The sequence below is a fragment of the Parambassis ranga genome, chromosome 8, assembly GCF_900634625.1.
Source record: "Parambassis ranga chromosome 8, fParRan2.1, whole genome shotgun sequence".
Taxonomy (NCBI): Eukaryota; Metazoa; Chordata; class Actinopteri; family Ambassidae; genus Parambassis; species Parambassis ranga.
In genome coordinates, this window is record NC_041029.1 from 18615732 (window position 1) to 18623818 (window position 8087).

At 43.6% G+C, this 8087-nt stretch overlaps 1 long non-coding RNA gene across 1 annotated transcript; it reads right to left on the minus strand.

Moving 5' to 3' along the window:
• Positions 1–5730: 5730 nt before the first annotated feature.
• Positions 5731–7354, minus strand: LOC114440429 (uncharacterized). Its single transcript, XR_003671140.1, has 3 exons — positions 7242–7354; positions 6070–6191; positions 5731–5983 (listed from the first exon to the last, which is right to left on the minus strand). It is a non-coding gene; the product is annotated as an uncharacterized LOC114440429 (long non-coding RNA).
• Between the last annotated feature and the right edge of the window lie 733 nt (positions 7355–8087).

The window sequence follows — 8087 nt, forward strand, 5'->3', positions numbered from 1 at the left end:
GCGGCTCCTGCAGTGGCGACAGTGCCCCCCCCCAGTCACCCCTGTGCCGCCATTAGTGCACGTGATCCAGTCGTTACAGCAGACTATTCACCAACATGTTGGTACCGTATGAAGCGACACCGAACCAAACACGCTCCCGGTTAAAGATGAGTGATGGCGCGTGTGTTTACTGTCCCGCTCGTTAAAGAGGGGCCCACGTGTCCTGATCCGGCAGCTCTGGTACAGACAGACCGGTTTCTGCAGGCTGGCCGAAGCACCGCCGCCTCATCACAGATAGGCCTACATCTGTCTGGCGGGAGGTGCAGTCTGCTCACCGTCACAGCTGCGTCCAAAGTCCTTGTAAAGTCCACGAGATGACGAGTAGCCACAGCCGCAGCCCGCACACACACGGCTCCAGTGGACACCCCAAGAGAATGAAAGCGAGCGGACGTCTTGATCGAGCTTGATCCACGAGGAGGTAAGTGGAGGAGGAGTACTTCTCCTCACCCGCGAGAAGAAGGAAGCACCGTGGAGTGATGAAGATGTCATTCGGTTCTGGCCCAAAACCGTCCGAGGGAGGAGAGGGGCAGGATGACAGGATGTGCAGAGGAGGAACAGGGAAGGTGGGAAGACAGAGTGTGTGTGTGTGTGTGTGTGTGTGTGCGTGCGTGCGCGTGTGTGGATCGAAGCAGAAATTGATAGATGCAAACGTAAAGACAGAGGTGGACTGAAAAGACTCAGAGCAGTGGACTCGTCCTCTTTCTGTCCTGCATGGACGCTGAATTTAGATCTTACAGTTTGTATTAGTGAAACCTGAATTCAGAACGCACGGTACATTAAAAATTAAAGTTAATGGTTTCAGAAACATCACTTTCTATTCTTTTCCTACATAATGCACAAAATGTTTTTAGCATCTTTATCATGATCTAAAACATCCACCGCCTCCACGGGGCAGATGCTGCTGATTAGAGATATTAATGTTAAAGAAATATATATTATTTTCACTTTTGGAAGTTCCTCTCTCAGACACGGGCTTATAATCATAACTTGTTTTCTTAAACTGGTGAACACGTGTTTTCTTTAATAAAAAATCAGGTCAGGTTTATTGTATCAAAGCTTCAGTGTTTTATATTTGATTTTACGACAATTCAAGCTATTTCTGTCAAATAATACCGCGTAATAATTATATATGAATTGTCTTAAATTAATAATGTTGTGATGTTGGAGGGTTATGTCAGAATTCTGGATGAATCTAACCGCAGCTTCTGTGAGTGTGTGTGTGTGTGTTAGCACAGTAGCATCTCTGTTTGCAGATTTTCTGTTGAACAAATAATCCATATATGGATTATGGCCTGCTGATAAAACTGATTTAAACTTTGTGTAGTGAAGTAAATGATGTGTTTCTGTTGCAGGGTGCAGTTATTTATGAATGTAAGACAGAAATCAGAAATACTAAGCACACACACTATAAAACAGGCCTCGGTCTAATTTGAGGTTTACTATTAGCTCCTCTCAGCTGTGAGTTTGATCTGAGCATGTTGTGTAAGAGGCCGAGCGATCTTCCAGATATTATAGATACATGATGTAAAAAACTGGAAAATAAATGTTACAAGCGCACAATGACATGAGGGGAGTGTTTTATGCCGCTAAATGTGCATTTTTAAGCACCCGTGTGTGTGTGTGTGTGTGTGTGTGTGTGTGTGTGTGTTCGTCTCGCCTGCTGTTATAGATTAAATTGAACTCCTCGAGTTTCCTGACTCGGCAAAGGAAGAACCCAGTGCTGCAGCGCGCCTTGGTATAGTTGCAGTAGCACACTTTGGTGTTACATAAATAAATGAATGAACGAATAAATCACACTAATGTGCATAAAACTACAAGTAAATTAGTCATAAAATACAGAATATGACGTTGAAGGTTTTTGCTGTTATTTAAATTATTTAATCAAAACAAATGAAGTAAAGGAGGTGAATGACTGATCAATTTAAAATCAGTATAAAATATGCACCTATCAGACTGGCTCAGCTGTCTGTCTCCCGCTGCTCCTCTGCAGAATCCACGGTCTGTGGCCGGCCCTCGGCGCCTGTGTGTCGGCCTAACCTGACAGAAAGAACCCCTGTCCTGACACACAACCTGTACCTGATCCGATAGCGCCGCCTGGAGATCTTCCGAAGCGTCGACGTGTGTAACGGGCAGGTGAAGATCTGGTTCCAGAACCTGAGCTGAGCATGAAGACAGCAGCTGCGCCTCGGCACCTGCAGACCAGGACCTTCTGGCAAAGCTGCGAAACAGAGAAGAAGAAGAAGAAGAAGAAGAAGAGTGTAAGTGTTAAAGTGAACGAAGTGAACGTGCGGCGTCTGTTTTATGGCTGCAGTTTTACACACACACACACACACACAGTTTACAGTGCTGCTTTGCTGGCATGGGATCAGTCAGTTGGTCACAGCATAGACTAAAAACCTTCTTTAGCCCACTACTTACATTATTATGCTAAATCTGACCTTATCTGGTGTCGTTTTTTTGGAGTGGTCCAGAGTGGAGTGAGGACAGTTTAACGGGACATCACGGTGATAAATGATGGAGGAAATCAGAATATGAGCGGTTGAAGTGTTCCAGATGGATCGGTGCTCGCAGTGATTCTTGTGTAGACTGCTGTATGTGACTTATCTTAAACTTACACAGAAAAAAAAACATTTGGACTTGATTTTTTTTAGCTCGGCAGTGGAACCGTAATTTGTAAGGAAGACGAGACGAGTTCAGAGGAAGGTTCTGGATACATTGGGGCTGGAACAGTGACCTTCCTGTTTCTAATTGTCCTAGAGTACGTGGCCACTTTTTTATTCCAAATGAATAAATAAATAAATAAATAATAGAGCCTATAAGTGCTTTATATTCGATTAGGTTTTATTTGTATATCTCATTTCCCAAACAGGAAACGTGGACTCGGTCTGGTTGTCTTCAGCTGAGGGTGAGTGTGTGTCTTTCTTCTGTGCGTAATGGCAGCAGCCAGTTAAGTAAAAAGTCCACATGTTGTTTACAGCGGGGGCTGAAGCGTTAATATCATCGCTTCATTTTTCAGAAACCAGGGCTGTAACACAGATTAACCCTAATTTCACTTTTAATGGTAGCTTTTGTGAAATGTCTGTTTCCTTACATGTAGAATTTTAATCCACTCCTCAAAATTTACATTGCTTTAAATTCTCACTATATCATAATTTAAATATATTTTATGTAGTTTTGATTGTACTCTTATGATTCCTTTTGGACATATTATTAATAATATAGTAAAATATAGAAGACATATCTTTTTAATGAACCATTGAAAATAATAATATTTAGCATTTTGCTGGCATTGCCTTCAAAATAAAAGCTCTGTTGAAAAATCTTTAAAATTAAAATGCTGATGTTTTTACCAATTTTACGAGTCATATATGTGTGTAAAGCTGCACTCCTGGTTCCATGGCTGATGTATTGATTTTATTATTTCTTAATAATAAGAATAACTCAAAGCCTGAAGACCAGCTGAAGTTCTAACCTTTTAAATTGAATGAATGAAAATGAACCATAGGAGGTGCTATTTTATGATTTTTAAAGGCGTTGATAATGCTAGATGTTTCCCTTTCACACACTCTGGCATTCCGACATGTTATAATTATATATTTCTCTCTGTGTTTTTCCTCTGCTTCCTCAGGAAAGAATTAGAAGCTGTAATTTGACCTAAAATAAACCAGTCTGCACGTCAGAAAGTTTCACTGCAACACAAATAATCCGGCTTATATAACCTCTCATTTGACTCAGATTTTTAAATGACATCAAATATATGTGGATGGAGGTGTGACATGTTTTTGCAGCAGAGCTGTAGCAGTGAAAGTCGACTCTGTTCACATCATATTAGAGCTGTTGGGAATCCCAGTGTGTTGGACTTAGTCATGGTTTTCTAATGCATGGTCTGCTCCCTCCACTCTGTGGGAAACATGTTAGTGCTTCTACAGATGTAGAATCTCCTGTGAGAGCCTTCTGTCTATTTCTGAAATCTGATGAGTTTCACTTCCTGTTGGCCTAAGCTGACGATACAGATGTTGCACAATATGTGTTTTAAACACAGAGGCAAACATCTTATACTTTATTCATGTTACTTTTTATTTTCATAAACTGCTTTAAAAGAGTTCTGTTGTTGTAAAGCTAATCGTCAGAGCTGTGACACTATCAGCAGAATTTGGTGCAATGTCTACACCACCTCTGTCATAGAATCCTACATGAAGCATCAGGAGGCTTTTTGTAGTGACATCAGATGCTAGTTGTGTTATCAGAATCAGATGAGGGCTGCACTAATGGCTCTGTGTGTCTCTTTGTAATAACTATTGTCTGGCTTCCAGTCTGGTCTGGACTAAGGGTTCAGGGCGGAGGCTGTGGAGTCACCTACATGTCTAATCAGCTGCTGACATTCTAACAATAGGTTAAAGGTATGAAATGTGACCACAGATGGACATGTGGCCATGAGCACTGAGTGCTGGGAATTGAACAGTGGATCCATGTTCCTCAACCCGACCATCACCCCGTTTCATCGCAGGCTGAATGTGACACTCGGAGTCGTTATGTTGCATGAGAAGCGACCCACAGGGCTTCACTGTGGAGCTTTGATCAGGAACACATGGCTGAACTTCCTCTGCCGCTGCTACAGCCAGCTGCCGTCCGTTTGTTAGGAGAGGAGGCGAGGAAGAGAAACGGCACCGGGGTAAAAGGAAAAGCAACGCTGACTGTGATAATGTGCAGGGCAGAGAGAGAGAGAGGAGGGAGAGGCAGGAAAACAGAAGGAAATAAACAAGAGCAGGAAATGGAAGGAGAAGAGAAAGAGAGAGGACAGTAATAAAAGAAGAAGGGAGGACAGCTGCTTGTGCTGCAGGTCTGCAGGCGCCATGTTGAGACAGCAGCATTTCTGCAGCGCCACACTGTCTCCAGCCTCATCTCTGTCCTGTCTGCCTCCCTCTTCATCTGCTCCCTTCCTTCCCCTCTCTCTTTCTCTCCCACCTTTACTTTTTACAACGGGGGTAATTGACCAACTAGTTTATTGCTGGTTGGAGGAAGTGGAGGTGGTTGTAGTGGTGTATATTACAGCATAGTGTGGTTTTATGGTGGCTGAATTGCCCCTTATTGCCTATTGGTGGTCAACAAAAGACACTCCAAAGGAAGCTTAAGCCTAATGGAAAGTCTGGCTTCTTTGTCGTCCTTCCTGTCTGTTGCATTCAAAGCCGAGCTTTGTCTCTGGGATGGCAGATTCTCTGAGACTAAGGAGTAATGTCTTATTTACCTTTTCACAGGCACCCCTGTCTACCAGCCCCTGACACCACACCTTGCTTTAAAACCTCTATGCATTAACAGAGATGGCGGCTGACCTCACGTCTCGGCTCCTCATCCCGTCGCTGCTTCAGACAGAGTAGCTTGAGAGGGTTCCAAACTTCTCTTCACATCGGGGTCACACAGTTGGATATTCATTAAGCTGAGCAGGAACCTGGTGCTGAAGGGATTTTACTTGTTAGATGTGATTTACAGCAGCAGCCTGACCTCCTGCTGCTGGATTCAGTCACATGCACTCTAATCATTTGATTATAACCAGAGGAAGGCGATGCTGCAAGTCCTGCAACCGTCACATAAAAACAGTAGACGAGTTACTGTACTTGCATGACAGTTGAACTGTATTTCAGTCAACATGGATCCGATTCTTTCAGATGACAGTTTAGTTTCTTTGGGTGTGTATATTCTGTGATATAAAGAAGACAGGATATCAAAAACAGACCAGCATGACTTCCTGCAGAGACTTTAGGGAGGAAAGGGAAGCTGGTATCTAATACCGAAACAAGAGGAGACTGCATACTTACAGGTGGGCTCCCTTTAAGTGATTGATAGCTGTCTAATTGGCTCCACTCTCACTTAAGTGGCGACGGTCAGAACCTCCACACAGAACTTCAAGATGGGCGACATCATCCAGGGTTATACACTCCATACGGTGCTGTAGCAAAGTCAATTATATGAAACAAGTTAATGCACAGTAGGTTTAACTTGATGGAAGATGCACACATCCAAAGTGTTAATTACCTTGTGAGGCAGAGGGTTGAGAGGTCACATGATCACACCAACCATTCATCTCGCCAGGTTTGAAGCTGCTGTGTCCACTGTGGTTTTAGACCAATCAGCATCCTGTGTGAAGCTACTGGCAACTGTGACCGTGTTGTGGAGGTGATGACAGAAAGAAACAATCTAAATGGTAGAAGTTAGCTTGTGAGATATGCTGATAACCAATGCCAAGTATGCTTGGAAGCACCTCCCCCCTTTTCCAAAGGGGGGAGGTGGTTCTGTGGAACAAAGCACCTGGCTCGTCAAGTTAAAGGGTTCAACCTGAGCAAAGATTTTGCAAATAACCTCAGGTTTTATGAATCTTATAAACATACAAAGACCAGGCGAAACAGACGTCTCAAAGAGTGCTAAGATCAGGCAGGCACTGATCTGAACACAACAGACATGCTGCCACGCGATGCATCTGTTGCCAGCTAGCACACAGCTAACGTCTGTAAACCTGCTGCAATGGAGGTTTGTGGAAAATAATCACTGCCTGTGTAAATGTTCCAGCTGTGCACATTTCATGGATGATGTCAGGTGAAGATTTAATGAGATTTCTGCCTGAAAACACTGTAAAAAAAAAGGTTTACTTCAACTTTGATGTCAGGGTGCAGCTTTTGGTTAGGATGCAGAGAACAGGGTGTCATCTGCCAAATAACTGATTCCCACCAAATGTCTGTATGTCTGCAGCTGCTCGTATACAGACTGAACATGATGTGCAAACACACAGCTTTACATCCACCTGTGCTGTGGTAACAGCAACCGGCTGTTTGATGTGTGGTCCTTGCTGAATGCAGCTGGATAACGTTGTAAACTGTTTTTCAAAATGTTTGCTTAATGAAGCAGAACTGCCCAAATACCCTGTTTGGCAAGAAAGCATGCCAGAGTACTGCCACCTACAGACGGAAAAGAGCATTTCAAGGCTTACAATTAGCAACTTAGCAACTTGGGTGGTGTTGCTAAACGATAACTGAGCTGCATGTTTATTTAGGCACACCTGCAAATGTTCTTGTTCACTGAAGATGTCTAGCACTCGGTGAGATGGCCGGCTATGGGATAAGTCGATATAGGGCGTTACACTTGAGACAGCTATGCTAACTTTGGCACTGGTGTTATAACAATTCAGCTGTTGATAATGTTGCTGTTCTCACCGTGACCTTTAGTTGTAAGTGCTCTGTTGCCACTTGTTTTGCATTCACTCTCCTCAGCCACTTCTGGACAATTGGCAAATGTGCAGACCTTAGGTGTCCACAGTCATCTCGTGGTAGGACCTAGAAATAAGAAAATAAGGAAATGAGTTGTAGTTATAGAGTGCAATGTAACTGTAACTAAATTATTATCATAACAATGACAGCAGGCTTCTGTTATAACCCCAACTCTTACTTACAAAAGTAACATTTTCTTCTGTTGTGAGCTTTTTTCTTAGTGCCCATGCCTCCCCGTGCTAAAGGAGTAAATATAACTTTGGTGCTGCACATGGCATAAATAGTCTTCAGAAGTTGAGCTGGAGGTGTCCAACTTGTCACCTCCAGCTGTCCATCAATAGCTGACTGTAGCTGCTACTGACACCATCACCGCCTGACATGTCCCAGACTGATGTTCTGACAAAGGGGACAAATGTGTCCCCACAAACGCCATCCCTTTTTTCACTGGTTTAAGGTTTCCGATGTGCTCAGTCGCTTCAAACATCATCGTTGTGATTGGTTTCACTGTTTTATAAACGACAATATCTTGTTTCAGATGTATTCGCTCTGCTCAGTGCTGCTGCAGCTGCCATGGGTGGGACTGCTGGACTCCTGCAGGAGCTGTGTGATGTAGGTAGTTTCAAGTTGTTGGGCTGGATGCTTAAGATCACAGGAACCTGAAACTGCCTGAGTCACACCAGCTGCACGTCAACAGGTCTGAAGAGAGGAAGAAACTGACCCATCATCCACAGCCAGCAATAACCCGACAGCTCTTCTACCAGCTGTGCACCGTGTCATCATTCTGTGCTGCTA